The sequence below is a fragment of the Ursus americanus genome, chromosome 35 (assembly GCF_024610735.1).
Source record: "Ursus americanus isolate L20-20 chromosome 35, mUrsAme1.1.p, whole genome shotgun sequence".
NCBI classification, from domain to species: Eukaryota; Metazoa; Chordata; class Mammalia; order Carnivora; family Ursidae; genus Ursus; species Ursus americanus.
The window spans coordinates 17,908,137-17,927,496 of NC_142161.1; the positions used below are offsets into that span (position 1 = coordinate 17,908,137).

General features: G+C 40.8%; 1 long non-coding RNA gene across 8 annotated transcripts in view; it reads right to left on the reverse strand.

The window, feature by feature from the left end:
• The window catches only part of LOC123793773 (uncharacterized), a 601,572-nt gene that overhangs the window by 563,143 nt on the left and 19,069 nt on the right, over positions 1–19,360 (reverse strand). For all 8 annotated transcript variants that reach the window (XR_015723052.1, XR_015723055.1, XR_015723048.1 and 5 more), the window contains exon 2: positions 1,632–2,135. This is a non-coding gene — a long non-coding RNA (uncharacterized LOC123793773). The remainder of the gene's footprint in view (positions 1–1,631; positions 2,136–19,360) is intronic.

The following is a 19,360-nucleotide window of genomic DNA, read 5'->3' on the forward strand; positions in this document are numbered from 1 at the left end:
GAGCACAAGGAATTCATAGCTCCTCTGCCTGGCAGGACCCCCACCCATATGAAGCAGGGGACCTAGGGTGCACTTTCATGGGGGATAAGGGAGGCACACAGTAGGTTATCCACTTTACCAAGATAACTTTTGCTCTCTCTACTGAAAAGCCTCCTTTCTACCAAGTCACTAACGTGCAAATATCTTGCATTTCCACAGCTTAGAAAAGCAGCATTTTAGAGAGAAGGGAACAGCATCTCTAAGTCAACAAAATTATGAGCTAAGTGACCTCTGATCAATCACATCATCAGAGATTAAAAAATATGCCATTAGAAATGATTTCCTGGGGAAAATAATAAAGGGAAAAATCCCAGTCAATTCTACCAGGACTGAAACACAGAAGGTATCCACGGAAGACAGCTGAACAGCGGCATCCACACCAGAACAGACCTGAGAGCGTCATCTTCAACACACTGAGGAGTTGTTCTGATCACAGAACAACTGCTTAGTGTAAAGAACTAGTTTGCCAGAGGCTCCCAGTGCAGCCTGGATAGTATTGCATCTACCATTACTTAGCTAACGTAGAGTCAAGTGTATGTAGTTGCGCTAGAAAGCACAGATTCCATCGGTCTCATCAATCCTTTTGTCATCTTCCTAAAATCTGAGCTGAGAACCTCCCCCTCAAAGTACGATTGTGTATGGATTCCTCTACAATGAAGTCAAGATTCTGGCACCTAAAATGAGCAAACCAGATACATAGCCTCTCTCCCAGAATGCCGTCTGCAGCCCTCTTTCTCCTGGGCATGCTGCACTACACTTTCTTATTCATCATCGCGTTTCTTCTTTACGCCAGTCTCGTGACTTATGCTAGGACAAACACTATTAAGCCTCCATAAAGAAGGGAGAAGCCAAGACTCAAAATGGGTGACTTGTCCGACGTCACCCAACCAGTCAGCGAGGCCTGGAATTCTGGCTTCTATTCGACCACAAACCCAGCTCTTTTCCATCTCCTTAGACGTTTTGTAGTTCAACGTGATTTTTAAGTTTCAGGGGAGAAAAAGCATTATATTAAGATTCTTAAGTTCAATAAGCTTATCATCAAACTTTCTTTTTAAAGTGGACGTAATACAGTTGGTCACAGAGGCTGTAAAAACCCTCCCTGTGGCTCCGAGAGCCTTGTTTACTGCTCATTGATTGCCATGACAATGCTACCATAAATAACCCCAGATAAATTGCTATGTATAATCACAGAAGACATCCATATGCATGAGTCACCTGTCAGCTCTCCAATCCCATCATTTCCAATACCTGTCAACATGTCATCAAGGACTCTCTGAGTTTGTGACACAAAACTTACTCTCTCAAGAAGTCGAAAATCACGCAGTGCTACACAGATTTGTGGCTGAAGAAAACAAAATAAGAAGTGGACGACTATTTGGGAGGAAAAATGTGTATGGATTTGGCAGGTCACTCTGAACATCCTTTGTCCCACCCCCACAGGGCAAGGATCCAGTCTCAAGGGTAGAAATTCAAATCCACTTTTTTACTTGTGGTTAAACAATATCCACTAACTTGCACCACCTGAACCACAGGAGGCAAGACCTAGAATGTTCTTGGAATCCTCTAGGACAAACTACCAAACAGAAACTTACCCTGATGTGGTATGTCAGCCATAGCAGTTTTTCAGGAAAGGCTTGGGTCGCTTGGGCAGGACTGGCTGTGATGGCTCAGTAGATGTTTAGGCTTGAGAGGTCATCAATAATATAAGGGCAGGGAAGAATCAACAGTCAGGACACAAAAGCCAGCCTCCAGGTCAGCTAGGTAAGTGGTATCAATTCCTCAAACCCAGGATCAGAGGATGAGATTCCATCAGGCAAGAGCCAGGAATCAAACAATTCACAGCAAGGGGGAGGCAGGTAAAGCAGCAATCCACACAGACAACCCACAGGTAAGGGGAAGCAGGTAGTACAGGTCCCAGTAACTAGAAGACTCAAAGCCTGAGGAGAATCAGTAGACAAGGCATCATGTTGTAAATCTGATTCTGAGACAAGATCTGTCTCATCCAAGGGCCTCTTACACACTGGCTGCCAAGTCTCAGCACACAGCTGCAAGGAGATGAGTGCCTTCACCTGTCTAGCAGACAGCCTCTGGTGGATCTGAAAAAGAGAAGCCAAAAATAAAAGCTCAAATAAGAGTGAGCTTGCATTTTTTTTATTAATCTAGTAAGTGTATATGAATAAATGCACATGCCATTTAAATAAGGCTAATAATGCACAAAACTATACTCTGAATCGATGTCATGCTGTAGGAAATGACTACCATGGGTAACAATGATAATGACAGCAATAATAACATTGCCACACGCCAGATATGTTTTTGTGGAGAACAACAAAATAACCATAGCGATAGTAAGCGCTAATTTGATCAAGCTGCTGTCAACCACCGGGCTCTGTTTCTAGGTGCTTTTACATGAGATGTCTTTAGTCCTACAAATAATCCCCAGGTGGGTATGACCCTTATCTCCATGTCACAGAGGCAGAGCGGCATTAAATAATCTTCTCAGGGTCACACAGCTAGTGAGTCTGGATTTGAACCCATGTTTTCCAGCCTCAGCAGCCACACCTCTGAGGAAGGACTATCATGATACTAGATCTTGTGATGGATCAAAGGAGAGAGAGAAAAAAAATGTTCAGTCTACACTCCAAAATCTCCCTCTCAATTCTATTTTTAAATATTTTATTTATTTTTAAGAGAGAGAACAAGTGGAGGGGAGAGGCAAAGAGAAAGAAGGAGAAGCAGGCTCCCCGCTGAGCAGGGAGCCCAATGCGGGCCTTGATCCCAGGACCCTGAGATCATGACCCGAGCTGAAGGCAGACGCTTAACTGACTGAGCCACCCAGGCGCCCCAACTCCCTTCTCAATTGATTCCATCTAGCAAATAGCCTAAAATTCTCAACTTCCTTCCCACTATGTCCTTCCTCTGCTATGTGAAAATGCTAAGGATGGAAAAGTAGCAAGGAATTGCCATTTACTGAAGCGTATGTCATGCCTGAGTGCCGCATTCTCTGCCCGATACTGCATGTATGTGACCCGATTCAGCAGGTACCTTCAGAATGTTCATTCCTCTGTTCACGCCCCTCCAAAGCCAGGCAAAAATCCGAGTGTCCCCTTACTAGCAGCCACTGCTCCAGAAAGCCAGAGGGCAAACACCAAATCATGCCAAAAGGCATAGGCGGAAAGGTGGGTTTCAGAGAAGGGGGTAAATCAGAAATAGAAGGTAGAACAAGAAGAGAACATGTGACAATCTTGATGAACACAACAGAATATGAGCCCTACCGAAGGTGCCCAAATGCTGTTTGTGATAGACCTCGGTCTGAGCAAGTCAAGGTATTTGAAGGGCCTTGGATAAAAGAGACAAGTTCTTTGAACTGCTCAAGGCTGGGCCAAGCTCAACTTTCTACATTTCCTGTGTGTTAAGTATAAAGCTCACTGAAAACTCTTTCCAACCAGTAACAAATATATGGGGGCAGTAACTCCTTGTCCATAATCAGATCCTGAAAAAATATAAGAAGTGGAGGATATATTGAAAAGAAGTGAAGAGTGAATATTATCATGAGCATGAGAGCAGAGGATCGTTAAGTGGCTGTTCCCATTCCATCTGTCTACTCTAACCTTTCTCATGAGGGCGTCTCACACATTAAGAAGAGACAAGAAAGCAACACAATTAAACATCTGTCACCACTTTCCTTTTGGTGCTTAATTTGTGTTTTTTTTTTTAATTTTTTAATTTTTTTTTAAAGATTTTATTTATTTATTTGAGAGAGAGAGAGACAGCCAGCGAGAGAGGGAACACAAGCAGGGAGAGTGGGAGAGGAAGAAGCAGGCTCTTAGTGGAGGAGCCTGATGTGGGGCTCGAACCCAGAACGCTGGGATCACACCCTGAGCTGAAGGCAGACGCTTAACCACTGCGCTACCCAGGCGCCCCCTTTTGGTGCTTAATTTGAAACAACTTTCTATTTCCTTCTAAATGAGAGTTGATTATTCAGGGGAGAGCTGGCTGCTTTGTACATGACTTTGGCTTGGCCCAGACTAGCATTAATCAGCCAACACATCAATGCCGAAGCCTGATGGTTCAACAAGATGGAAAAGGAACATTTTCACAAAGGTTCAGCAAAGCTGCCTGTGTAAGCATTTCTTCCATTGACAGCAACAAGATTAATGAATACAACCATCCGGGTGTGCTATCAACATTACCCTCAAGCTGATTTTCAAACACTGCTAACCAAGGAGCCAAAAATCACATAATGAAACACAGCTAATGTCTACATAGCAATGGATCTATTAGAGATTGTGGGAAATGCTTCATGTTTTACCCGAATCTTAATTTTTCAGGTCTTCAATTGAGGAGGCTACCCAACAGCCTTTGTGATTCAAATCTATTATGACCATTGGTTCTGACCCTCCTTAAGGAGTCCAAGGATTTTCCCACCTCTCCTTTTTTTCTTTTTTTTTTTTTTAAGATTTATTTATTTGAGAAAGAGAGTGTGAGCAGGGGAGGGGCAAAAGAAGAAAGAGAGAGAATCTCAAGCAGACTCCATGCTGAGTGCAGAGCCTGACTTGGGGCCCGATCTTACGACCCTGAGATCATGACCTGAGCTGAAATCAAGAGTAAGATGCTTAACCAAGAGTAAGATGCTTAGCCACCCAGGTGCACCCTCCCACCCGAACTTCGGCTCCGTTTGCTGCATGATCAGTATTTATAGCCCAAGAGGTAAGCCAAGTGGCCAGTTCCTTCATGGTATCTAGTTACTCAGAGAATAAACTTAACTCTCTCACCTCCCACCACAACCCTTCATATGTCCTTGTCTCCAGCCTCATGAAGCTATTCATCTTTGTCTAAACATGCCATGTCAAACTATGTCCTCACAAGAACTTCTTTTTTTGTGCACATCAGAGAGAAAGAGAGCCCCAGTATCTCTTCCTCTTCTTATAAGGACACCAGTCCTGTTGGACTAGAGCCCCACTCTTATGACCTCATTTAACCTTAATTACCTCATTAAAGGCTCTGTCTCCAAATGTAGTCACATTGGGGGTTAAGGCTTCAACATATGAATTTGGGGGAACACAATTCAGTCAATAATGTACTCATGTACTATTACCAGCCCCAAAGGTTCTTCCCTCTCTTTTCCACTGAGAGACATTCCACTCAAGTTTTCAGATTCCGCTTAAGGGTTATCTTCTCTAGGAAGCCTACTCCAATTCCAGTCAAGAATGGTCTATTCCATTGTAGCACTTATTTTATTCTCTTTCATATTATTTCTTGTTGGTTGCTTATGTGTCTCTCTCTGCTAACATACTGTGAGTTCCTTGGAAACAGGGATTTATCTCATGTTGCCCATAACACCAAGCACAGTCTTGTGTGTTATAGCGATTTACCCTTTCTGTATCTGCAGCAGCTGACACATGACTATACACAGTAGGCACACAATAAATAAGAATAAGTGAATGTTCCCTTCCTGTTACTGACATTTTCTCTGATTCCACTTTAATCCTTTTTATCCTTTTCCTGAACTTTCTTCCCTTCCCTTTCTTCTTTCCTACAACATCAATTAACATTTTTCAAGCCCCCCTTAACGTATAGTTTGCTTACTCTGCCCTTCCTCCCTCTCCTATTGTCTTCGCAAAAAGCAACACCTTCAAGTATGAAGTCATATGTATATTCCAACAACCCCCAGAGTCTATCTGCAGCCCCATCCTCCCTGCTGAGTTTCAATCCTGTATACCCAGATCCCTGCTTGATGTCTCTAGTGGATGTCCCCAGAGCAGGCCAAACACAACAACCCATATACGTGTAAATCACCCCACTTCAAGTCAGTCTCCAAATCCTATAGCGTAGACAACTCAACATTCCCCTTTCTGCCTCTTCCTTAATTGAGCCTGGTATGCTACTCACCCGGATGATAAGAGTGGGAGTGGATGTGAGCAGAGGTTGTGGTAGTGGTGATGGTGATGACGATGGTAGCCACAGAAACAGCAACAACTTCACTGTTTTGCACCATCGTGGGTCCAGGCTCATTCCCACTACTCCCCTACATTCTCTTTTTGATCCGAGCAGACCAAACACAATTCCCAATTACATGTGCTATTTCCCGCTGTTTCTTTCTATACACTGCTCCCTCAGCCACCAGTGTCATCTTCCACCTTCTGCATCCAGTTAAATCTCACCATCCTTCAAAACTTAGGTGAAGCCATCCCCTCCTGGAAGAAGACTTCCAAGATATACCTTTGTACTCCAATAGCACTGTAAGCCTACCTGTACCATGACACTTGCATTGGGTTAAAGTTTGGAACAAAAATAAAGGTTTTCCTTGCCGAGTCTCTTGACTTCCCCCTTCCAAGTCAATGGTCTTCACTGAAAAAGGAGCACACACACACACACACACACACACACACACACACACACACAGGAACTAAGGAGTCATTTGACATTATAATTAGAAATTGGATATCATGTTACTTTCCCTAATCACAAATTTGAATTATTCAGAGTATAAGAGAACTTAAGCTCAGTTAAAAAAAAATAAAAGTATATATTCAGTCATATTAGATATAATTTTCTTACTTATATAAAATAAGCAAAGATCCTTCTATGTAATTCTTTCTGGGTAAAATGAAGAAATAAATGAATCTTCACTCAGAGTCATTCTAACAACACTGGGATGTTTGTGAGATTGTCATAGCTACAGTTAGGAGCAACAGTTAGTCTGAAAATAAGTTTAAAAGCGCTAAAATACAGAGTTGCAAGGTAATCGGGTTTAGGTCACATCTTTCAGACCAAACCAATTACGTACAATCTGCAGTGTGACTGTGAGATCTGCAGCTGCCTCTGATGACACACGTGGCTCCTTGAACAGGTTCATCAATGTTGCTAAACACTAAACGATGAGACAGATCACCAATATCCAGGAGCTGAAATGTAATCAATACTACAACATAGAAACTAGGCCTATTACATTTCAGCATGGCTGGGTTTAAATGGATAAGAGCAGAATACAAAAACAGTTCTTTTCTGTACTTTCACGGGAGGGACACAGAAGAAACCCTTAATACATGGGGTGAAATGCAGCTCCGCAAAAGCAAGAACAAATTTTGATTACGCGGCCTCTCTTGGCTCAGGGACCGCAATAGACCTAAGGGCTGAGAATTGCTGCAAAACACCAGCGCAGGCAGACCAGCTCACAGTGGTGAGCAATGTGGAAGATGGGGCTTCTGTCGACTGAAATTTCAGGTTGACCGACCGCTCACCACTGCACATAATCTGCTTGATAAAAATGCACCTAAGACAAAGTTATTCGAATGTCAGGGGATTTTGGTGTGGATTTAATCACCCAGCAATGCATTTTGAAAAGAAAAAAAAAAAAACCTATTAACCAACTAATACCTGGGTTTTTAAAATTTTAATTCTACAAATTAATTTCAAAATAATGTTCGATTGTATTTAACCTACCTTATCTTTCGCAAACTGACTTTCTGAGACAGAAGAAGACTAAGAAGCTGATTGAAGTTGTTGACTTCAACCATGATGACTCAAGCCAAGCCAGAAAATGACATTCTGGGAGCAGACTGTAGAAATGTTCTCTCAGCCTCCATTATATATGCAAAAGTTATCATACATCACCTTCCCATACAGAGAGTGAAAAGATCCATATACACATATAACAAAGGTAAGTCTAAAATGTCAGGATAGGTTTTCTCACACAACTGGGTTTTCTTACATAAATCTCATTGCTTTGTAATTATCGTAGATATACCCTGAATTACAAATCTTTTTAAAGATTTTTATTTATTTATTTGACAGAGATAGAGACAGCCAGCGAGAGAGGGAACACAAGCAGGGGGAGTGGGAGAGGAAGAAGCAGGCTCCCAGCGGAGGAGCCTGATGTGGGGCTGATGTGGGGCTCAATCCCAGAATGCCGGGATCACGCCCTGAGCCGAAGGCAGACGCTTAACCGCTGTGCCACCTAGGCGCCCCCTGAATTACAAATGTTAATACCGAACAACCTTATAGCATCATGAGCTATAGACTTTCGTGTACATTATCTCAAGTGATCCTTAAAACATTGTCCTGAAATATTATCATCCCTAATTTCAGCTGAAGAAACTAAGGTTCAGGGTCAGGTGGCTTGCCCAGATTCACGCAACTGGTAAAGTCTGCGCCAGAGCTTTGCCACAAAATCTTCTAATTCCAGCCCTTTTCCCATGGACCACTGTGGCCTCCAAATACCTATGTCTATCCAACCACACCTGCATGACTGGTGGTATGAACCTACCTCTTCAATAAACATTTCCTGATCATCTACTAAATGCTTAGCACTATGTCCAGTGCTGGGTATTCAAAGATGAATCAGACACCTCATTGACACCTCAGCAGCACACAATCTACTGGGAAGACAGTGACATCACATTATCAAAAGAGCTAACTGGGGGGTACCTGGGTTGCTCAGTCAGTTAAGTGTCTGACTCTTGGTTTCAGTTCAGGGCATGAGCTCACGGGTCATGATCTCATGGGTCATGAGATCGGGCCCACATCAGGCTCCGCACTCAGGCAGGGGTCTGCTTGAAGATTCTCTCCCTCTGCCCGTCTCCCCACTCATGCTCGCTCACTCTCTCTCCCCCTCTTCTCTCAAATAAATAAATAAATATTTTTTAAAAAATAAAAGCTAGCTTTTTTTTTTTTTTTTGCTATTTACCACGTGCCAGGCACTGTTCTAAGCAACTTACAAGTATTAACTCAATTTAATCTCATGAAAACTATGAGTTTTATTAGTATCCCATTTGTGCAGACAAGAAAATTAAGGCAAAACCAAACTGACACAAAGAGTAATAAGTAGAAAAAGACAGTGTGAGAGAAATTCCAAAAGGGCAGATCCTAGTTGAGCTAAGCTGTAGAAGATGAACTAAGCGGCGAAAGTTGGAAAGGAAGACATGCCAGGCAAAAGGCAAAGCATGAAAAAAGTTGGCAAGGCTCAAGAGCTATACTCCCTCCTCAAATGCGTTACCTGGTCTTTGACCTCCCTGTCTTCATGTTATTCCTTTAGCTAGAATTTTCTTCCCCCTCATCCAACCTAATAAATCCATCAGGACTAAGTGGTTAATTGGATATGGTTGGGAAAAAGAAGGAAGTCAAGGATCACTGCAGAATACTGGACTGGAACAGGAAGGATAGAGCTGCTATCACCTGGAATGAAAACCCATGGGAGGAACAGTTTGAAGAGGAAGATAAGGGAAGCTACAAAAAAAGAGAAGCCAAAGCTGTGTACCCTACACAGGCAGCATCTGTCTAGAGAAAGGCAAGTCTTTTTCCAATTTGCAAAAGCAGATACTAGGGCAACTCGAAGAAAAATCAGAAGTTCGGTTTCAGGCATATTAAGGGATTTACTAGACATCCCAGCAAATTGGTCAAGTGAGCAGTTGAAGAAACAAATCTGGAGTTCTTTGAACAGGTCCAGAAAGGAAATATAATTTGGGAGCTGCAAGCTTAATTATACTTAATTATACACGAGGCTGGATAAGTTCATCAATAGAGAGGGAAGAAATGAAGGAGAGATCCAAGTTCTGAAGTCCAGAGCATCCAATATTAAGAGCTTAGGCTGAAGAGAAAGAACAAGCAAAGGAGACCAAGGAAGAATAAACAGTGTGTAGGAGGAAACTCGGGAGGCGTCCTGGAGAATTAAAGAAAGTAATATCGAATACTGCTGACAGGTCAAGTAAGATAAGGACTGAGAACTGACCCCTGGAGTTAGCGATCCGGCTGTCGCCCATGACTTTGACAGGAGCAGTTCTGGTGAAACAGTAGGGTGGAAAGCTTGATCGGACTGAATTTAGGAGAGAATGGGAAGTAAGGAATTGGAGACAACAAGAAGAGACAGCTCTTTCCTAGTTTTGCTGTAAAGAAAAGCAGAAAACTGGAGCAGTTGCTGGCCATTGTGTGAACTACCATTTTGTTTATTTAAGTTGGGAGAAACAGTTGCATGCCTGTATGCAAATGGAAACTATCTAGAGAGAGGGGAAATGATGATGCAGGAGAAAGAGGACAGAATTCATAGGGCAATGTCCTTGAGTAGATAATAAAGAATGGGCTCTAGGGCACAAGTGGGATGATTGCTGCAGCTAACAGCTCAGACCATTCCTCCATAATAATGGAGAAAATGTATGTTCGGAGCACTGATGCAGGTAGACAGGTGGAAGCTGTGAACTGGGAATTGTGGCACGTCGATTCCAATTGTTTTATTTTCTCATAGAAACAGGAAGGAAAGTCATCAGTTGAGAACGGGGACTGCAAAATGGTGTGAGCATTACTGGCCAAAAAATTAAAGTCTAATACAAGAAAAAAGGAGTCATCAAGGATATGAAACAACAGAAACTTACATTCACTACAGGTGGGCATGAAAATTGGTAGGACCACTGGAAAATACTGTGACATTATTCAGGAAAGGCAAAGATGTGCAAATCCTATGACCCAGCAATGCCATTCCTAGGTATTTATCCTACACAAATGTGTGCACCTAAAATGGTGGCCCCTGTACAAAAAAAATAAAATAAAATATGTCATGATTGCTCTTACAGTAGGTGGTAAAATTATTTCTTAAAAAAAGAAACAATAATCATCAAGAGAGTGTTTACTGTTAGGAGGGAAGAAAGAGGTCTGTAATCATTAATGAGCAAAATAAAGATTAGGCAATGTCCTATTTCTTAACCTGGACAATTTGTTGAACGGTACAAAGAGGTTCTGTGCACTTTTATATACTGTTCAATTTCAACATTAAAAAAATCCTATTTTTACAAAAATTTATAAAATTAATATATAAAATTAATCTATTAAAAATCTAAAAATCTATAAAATATGAATCTATAGAAAAAGATTCTATTACGTTTCTCCAAAGAATTTTGGTTTTTGTTTGTTTGTTTATTTGACAAAAAGTTCACTAGGCTGATCTCAAACTTAGAAATCTCAGTTCAGCGCTTTTAGCCTTCGCTGGGAAGCTTGGAGTCTTCCCGTAAATGTGTTGTTCAGGGCTCACTCGGATATTTGGGCAGTTGATAGAAAGAATTTGGGCTCCCTCTCTGTAGGTCTTTTTGAGGGCTTCCCCCTTACATTTCAACTGCTGTGGTTGTCTCAAACTGTATGCTCAGTAAGGCTATGGGTTTTCTACAGGTGATTTAGTTTCCTAAGGTGACAACTAGGATTTACCTTTGGGCTAAAACCTGTAAGAAATTGAAAACCCACTCAGTACTGCTCCCTTCTTCCAAATGTCCACATAAAACTTATACATTATGTGCCTACTTTGGTTTGCTTTCCGATGCCTTCAGAGGGTTGTGTTTTTTATTTTATGCAAAGTTTATAGTTCTTTGTGGGAAGATTATTCTGATAGAAGTTACTAAGCAATTACCAGAAGCAAAAACAAGCACTTGCTATGAAAACCCAGGAATTTTGTATCTATTGCTTCTAGTGGTTGTAGTGGTGTTCAATCTAGATAGAAACTCAATGAAATATTGTCTTCTCTCTTGCTTCTTTGTATTCCTTTTTCCCTGGGGCTGTAAGAGTCAACCTCAGTGTCTAATTTTAATGCTACAAGGGCTAAAGATAATAAGCAAGGGGGAAAGTGCATAGATAAATATTTTGAAATATCCCTCTATACATGCAAATACATCATGGAAGAGGGAACATATTAAAATCATCATTTGAACAAATTAGGTTGTTGGTCTAGAAGTCTTAAAGGAGAAGGATATGTGACAGGAGAGAGTACAGAAAGTAGAAAAAGAGACAGTGCTGAATGAAACCCCTTAGTTAGGTCTGAGATGGGAAGAAAAGGCTGGCATCTAGTAGTTGAAAGATGTACTCCAAAGACAACCTAGAGACAAGAAAATGGACAAACCCTCAATTTTAAAATTTTACCCTCGTGGCATTTTAAGCCTATCAGATCATCTAAACCCAAAAGCCTTATTTTGGAGACAGGGAAACTGAGTCTCACACTTTGCCTGCCTCATAATTTAGTTGCCCAATCCCCTCAGCCAAGTTGCAGTGCTATGGTATTCTTTTCAACAGCCTGGGACCTGTTCACATTTGTATTTTGATTAATCAATGTTGTGTATGGTGGCTTTAGGTCTGAGCCACTCAATTCATTCTTAAACATGCTGGAGAATTCCAATATAGAGCTTTTTGTTCCTTCTCTGTATATCTTGGAGTTTTAATCACAGCAGAGTGAATTGAGGCTTTTTTATGATTGCATAGAATACACCAGGCTCTAACCCTCTTTTCTAATTATGATAAAGCCATGTGGCCTCTTATGGATTGCTTGGTATAGTGTCCAGGTATAGATGGTTCATGGGATTTTACAGAGATTAATTCAGATTAGCTCGTAAATTTATTGAAGGAGGTATCTATTAGGTGTTCTTGTCAGTCTGTGTGACTGCTATTGACAATAATGAAATGATATGAGTTTCAAACTCCCCTGTCCCGTGCTGCCTTCAGATTTAATCATTAGTCAGAATCTGCATTCTTCCCTAAGGTATCTTTTTATTATCTCAAATAAGAATGACAAGATGAGATGAGTGAATTTAAGAAATTTTGTTTTAAATACTACCTCTGTTTCCATGGGTTTATCCTCTCTTCTCAACATCTGGGTTATAACAAAAGTTAACATCTTCCAGGCAAACCAACATACATCAAAATGATTATAATTGTCTTTTTACTCAAAAGATAGTATGTGCTTCTAACGACAGCAGTAGCCAGGCGAAGAGAGAGTAAACCATTGTTCACAATTCAAGATCGAGAGTCACTATGCTTTCTTTTAAAGTGATGCACTATTCCCTCTGCCCTCCTCCAACCAATAAGAGCCTGAATAATTATTTAACAAATACCTGACAGTATTCGATGTAATCAAAGAGTGATTCTAGCTTTGAGGGAGACTAAGCATAAGTAATGGGGCTTGTTTTTATTTCCTTCTCCTAAATAAAAAATAGAAATGTTAATATTCTTTTAAAATCTACAAATATTGGGGTGCCTGGGTGGCTCAGTCAGTTGAATGTCTGCCTTTGGATCAGGTCATGATCCTGGGGTCCTGGGATCAAGCCCCCCATTGGGCTCCCAGCTCAGTGGGGAGTGTGCTTCTCCCTCTCCCTCTGCTATTTTCCCCCCGACCCCGTCAAATAAATAAATAAAATCTTAAAAAAAAAAAAATCCAACTCCTGGTTTCTACTCAGGTCATGATCTCAGGAGGGCGGGGTGGGGTGGGGCGGTCATGAGATCAAGCCTGGCATCTGGCTCCTTGCTCAGCATCGAGTCTGCTTGGGATTCTCTCTCCCTCTGCCCCTCCCACTTACGCACTCGCTCTCTAAAATAAATCTTTTTTTAAAATGTACAAATATTTACCATATTATTTTTGAGACTGTAACTGTATAGCCCAAAGGTAATTTAAAATTTAGCACTTAAAAATAATAAACACAAAAGAATAAAAAAAAGAAAAAAAAAGAAAAAAAAATAACAAAAACAGCAGCCATGTATTCAGCAACTACTATGTGTAGATTCAAAGGGCAAAAACCACATGTTATGCCCAACCCACCGGGGACTTTCAGTTCTCTTCTAATACCTGAGGGATCATTAACTTTTTTTTTAATTTTCTGGTTTAATTTTAAAATCCTCACCAGGAATATTTTCTCCAGTCCCCGATTACTGCTGTTAGTTACAGTGACAATCCCCGTAACCTCCACAATCTATAATCAGAATTCGTATATAAATATGATACTAGATTCTGATCATTTTTTTAAGTTTTATTTACTTATGAGAGAGAGAGAGAGAGAGAGAGAGAGAGTGGGGAGAAGCAGAGGGAGAGGGAGAAAGAGTCTGAAGCCGACTCCAGCACTGAGAACAGAGCCCCACCAGGAGCCTGATCCTATGACTGCAAGATCACAATGTGAGCCCAAACCAAGAGTCAGATGTTTGACCCAATGAACCACCCAGGCACCCTAAGATCCTGATCATTTTTAAACATAAATTATTTATTATTTCCCCAAAACTCCCCATGTAAATATACTAGAAAGTAAATTCTATCCAATTAAGCAAATTTACAAAATCAATAACAAGCCCCCACTAGGCTCAGAGATAACCCCCTCAGACACTGCCATTGGGGTCCCATGCCATTGCCCTTTCTAGTGTCAGTGATTAGCACCAACAAGCAGCAGCAGAAAGGGGAAGTGAAAGAGACAACCCTTTAACTCTTTCACAACACGTCTTTGACGAGGCTAGATTTTCCCCACCGTGTCCCTGACAGTGACTGGACTCTTATCTCCAATGACCTGGAGAAGATAAATATGCCACATCCCTTTACCCTCCAGACAACTTCACTTTATTTCAATAAAATTGGTATATAAAATTAATGGACACATTTTTACCAACTTATTTTTTTTTGTTATCTAAAGGCTAACAGAGAAACTTCCTCTCTCACTAACCAATGAATGTACTCCTTCAATAGACAAATATTTAGGTGCCTGCCAGGTGTCAGGCAGCATAGAAAAGCAGGACCAAACTAGACAAGGAAGGGATGGGCACCCCAGGCAGAGGAAGATTTGTAGCATCGTTTTTCTCATGCTGACCAAGAGTATCTTTGGCTGTTCAGTCACCTCTAACCACTCAGCAACACTGATCCATCTGGGACCTTCGGCGGTCTTACCTCTGTTAATCCTAATGCATTAAGGAGAGACTCTATCAAGAAAAATAGATTCCATTGTAAAAGGACTTCTTTCAGTGGGAGTTTGTAATTCAGCCCAAGTTATTGCTAATCCTTGAAAATGAACCCATTGAGCTAATTTTCAAGAAAAAAATGTGGGAACCGGATATTACGACAGTAACTAGGTAAGTGGCCGTCGGTGTGGTAGTACAAGATTTTCATATGGAAGATGCATTTTTGTAATATAATGTTATATGTCAATTATACCTCAATTTAAAAACAGAAAAGAAAATGCTTTTTTGCATGCATGCCTCAGCGGAGTTAATAGTGTAAATGACAGGTAAGTAAAGTATAAATGACGGATGAGAACAGTGGTATCAATATGGTTTTTAAGATGAATTATATTTTATATCATTTTCAAGGTTTACCTAGAAACTCTAATATCCTCTGACTAAAAATGCCTGAATACATAAATTGTCACCACTAAGATACATGTAATTTTGGGTCTTATGATGCTTTAGCAACGGAACAAAAATCCATTTTTTTTAAAAGAGAAAGAGAGAGCAGGGGAGGGGCAGAGGGAAAAATTGAACCTTGAGCAGGCTCCACCCTCAGCAGCACAGAGCCAGACATGGGGCTCCATCTCATGACCCTGAGATCATGACCTGAGCCAAAATCAAGAGGTGGGTGCTGAGCCACCCAGGCATCCCCCAAATCCATTTTTTATGTATCATGATTCCTTGAGTACTTTATTAAAACAAATGCATCTTGAAATAAAATGAAAAATCTAAGCTGAGAGACATACTTGGTTAGACAGGAAAATAACACATTTGCTTGTAGTTTAGCACTATAATTATATTTTTAATACACAGCACGTCTCTGAGGGTTTTACTTCAGAAATAATCCCATCTCAAGACATTAATACATACATGTATACATAATGTATGATTAATACAAAGATATAATGTCTTAAGCTTTAAACAAAGTAAATTAATTTATTCCTTTTTAAAAATGAGTCTTTATATTATTCCACAAAAGGCATCATGAGTACAATATTTAATATTAAAACTGAAATATAAAAATTAAATGTAAAACTATCGCAAACACATCCCCTTAAGGGTAAATAAAAAAGAAAAATATAATAACCAAATGAAGATGATATCAAGTAGGATTATAAGCATCCTAGTGAAAAAATAAAGAATGTAACCTTATTTCAGATAGAGACAAAAATATGTGTAGAGTTTAGCTCTTCCTACTACAGTTTTCTAAAAACAACTGAAAAGGAGAAGGGAAGTAGGAAACTTCTAGAAGACCTACTCTAGCCAGGCACTGTTCTGGGCTCTGGGGATTCAGTAAGGAACAAAACAAATATATCCACAGCCCTTATGAAATTTATATGAGAGAGACAAACGAGAATTGAGAAAATACAGTATTACAAATAGTGAAGAAACAACCAAGTGCCATGAAAAAGAACAATGAGAAGCTCTACTTTGGATTGGTAAGATTAGCACCGACTCTCTACCAGTTCCTAAAGTAAATACAGAGACTTGTTGTTGTTGTTGTTGTTGTTGTTTTTATTAGTTGTTATGGTGGGTGAAAAAAATAAATGACAATATCAAAATTTTAGAAAAACTTTACCTAGGCCTTATGACTACTGTGTTTGAACCATAAGTTTGTGATTCCTTTTTCTTGTGTTATAATGAAGCCAGTGTTTACTTTATACTGAAAAATAAAAATTTATGAAGAATAATAATCCATTTCAAGGATGACTTTTATATATGTTTTACCCCAGTGATGGTACCACACTGAATGCATGGCCCCTGGCCCAGCCAACATGGAAAATACGAATGGGCACACATTACATGGTTGCAGTATTCAATCTGGTCTTTAACCACCAGTTCCAGGCGCCATAAAATTGACTTAGTAGAAATAGATATTGATCATGAAGACAGCTAAAGCAAAGAGATAAACTCTATCCATTTCTCCTCATTTTCCCAACAGCTTCTCAAGGTCAAGGAACATGTCTACATCATTCTATAAATTTTCATTAGGTTTAGGACAGGGCCATCTACAAAGCGAGCCTTCCAGGTACCCTCGAGGGAAGAGAAGATATTAAAGGAATTCAGTGAGCTATTTTTACTGAAAGGAAGCACAGCAGCTTGAAACAGTGAGTAGATAAATCTGACATGCATGTAAGAAAGCAGAAGAAATGAGATTGGAATTGTGGGTAGGGGGCAGCCTGAGGAAGGCTTGGAAAACCAGCTCAGAGAGCTGGAACTCTTTAGAAAATGAAAAATCATTAAAGAGAATTCCAGATACGTTTCTCTTCTAGAAAACTACAGGGCACTTGGGAGGGAAGAGAGGCAGAATTTAGGAAAACTATGAGGATGTGATTAAACAAGGGGTAAGGGCCAAGAGTATGATGGTAATGGAACCATAATAATTAATGGTAGGAAGGAATATGGGGAAAGAGAGGAAACCAAAAGAATACTACAAGGTTCTCATTCATTTGGCTAAAAAAATAATAGTGTCACTAACAAAGGGAATCTCAAGGAAATCAGGAAGGGAGAAAATCTGGAACGAGGCTGAAGAGTTTGGCTATAAGCATGCTGAGTCTGAGCTGATACGAAAGATGTAAGTGAAAATATTCAATCAATGTTGTTATTTCTTTGAATCTGCCAAATAATCTGCCACCTGTTTTTAAAAAGATTGAATTGGGGCACGTGGGTGGCTCAGTTGGTTAAGCATCCGACTCTTGATTTCGGCTCAGGTCATGATCCTAGGGGGGTGAGATCAAGCCCCACGTTGGGCTCCACGCTGGGTGTGGAGACTGCTTAAGATTCTCTCTCTCCCTGTCCTTCTACCCCTTCCTCCCCCAGATGTACACTTTCACTCTCTCTCAAAAAAAAAAAAAAAAAAAAAAAAGATTGAATTAACATTTTTAAATTCAAAATGACATATGGTACAATTGTTTTTTTTAATGACGGCAATACAAAAACCCATTAATATAACTAGGGAAATAGCTATCACCAGATATCAGTGAGTTGTAGGGAAAAATTGGAAATTCAGAGCTAGAGCTGAAAAGTGAGGTAGGTCTAGAACTACATATATTTGCAGGGGTCATCTGCATACAAATACTGTTGAGCATCTGCTCTAGGCCAGGCAATGTGCTCGGTGCAGAATGTGTAGGAGAAATAATACAGGACCCAAAATGCTATCAAGAAGGTGGTAAGGGAGGGGCGCCTGGGTGGCACAGCGGTTAAGCGTCTGCCTTCGGCTCAGGGCGTGATCCCGACGTTCTGGGATGGAGCCCCACATCAGGCTCCTCCGCTGTGAGCCTGCTTCTTCCTCTCCCACTCCCCCTGCTTGTGTCCCCTCTCTCGCTGGCTGTCTCTCTCTCTCAAATGAATAAATAAAATCTTAAAAAAAAAAGAAGGTGGTAAGGGAAATAATCAGAAGCCTGGGGATTTCTCTTGGAGCTACATTTGCACGGCAGCACTATTTTTATTTAGACTGAACATTTTTTTAGGTGTCTTAGAGACCCTTTAATAAGGAAAGTAACAGTAGTTATAAAGCCCCCTCCTCAAATCACCCTTCGGCCCTGACAATGGTGCTGAACAAGAGACATGACCTCTACCCTCACGGAGCGTTCAGCATAGTCTAGAAAAGAAGTCATTTTTTTAAGAGACGGAAAAAGAGAAGGCAATGAAGGAAAAGAAATTATGTAAGAGAATAATTCAGATGAGGTGGAAGATGTCATTTAGATTATAAAAATCAAAAAAGACTTTCTAAATGAGTGACATCTAAGCTAAGGCCTGGAAAACGAGTTGGAGGAAACCAGGGGAGAGAGATCTGCAGAAAGAATGACACATGCGAAAACCCTAAAGCAGGAAAGGGTTTGTCACCTTTGAGGTGACAGGGATAAGAGACCAGGTGGGGAAATGGGCACAAAATTAGATTGAAACCGCAAGCATTTTACAGATGAAGAAACAGAAGCTCAGAGTGGTTAAGTAACACACCCAAGCTTCCCCAGCTGGAAACAGAGTCAATTTCAGAACCCACGTCAGTTTGACTCAAAGCCTGTATCCCTAGCCAATCCAGCAGACTCCCCAAACCTGATCTGAAGAGTCACCTAAGGTGCTTGTTAGCATACAGATTCCTAGGACGTACCCCAAAATTTCAGAATCCCATAGGAGGAGGACCAGTTAGAGCCCCCCATAAAAGAGACAGTACATACAAATTGGATAATTTGAGGAGAATTTAATAAAGGAACTGTATTGGCTGCCTGGGGCTGCCGTCACAATGTATCACAAACTGGGTGGCTTAACAACAGAAACGGATGGTCTCACAAGTCTGGAAGCTAGAAGGGAAGTTCCTTCTCAGGGCTGTGGGAAGAATCTGTTCCATGCCGCTCCCCAGCAGCTCGTGGCTTGCTCGCCATCTTTGAAGTTCCTTGGCTTATAGATGTGTCACTCGAATTCTGCCCTCATTTTCACATGGCATTCTCCCTGCGTGTGTGTCTCTGGGTCCAAATTTCCCTTTTCTATAAGGACGCCAGGCACATTGGAATAAGGCCCACCCTAAAGACCTCAGCTAACTTGATCATCACCATTAATGAAGACCCTATTTCCAAAGACCTTCCAAATTTCCAAAGGT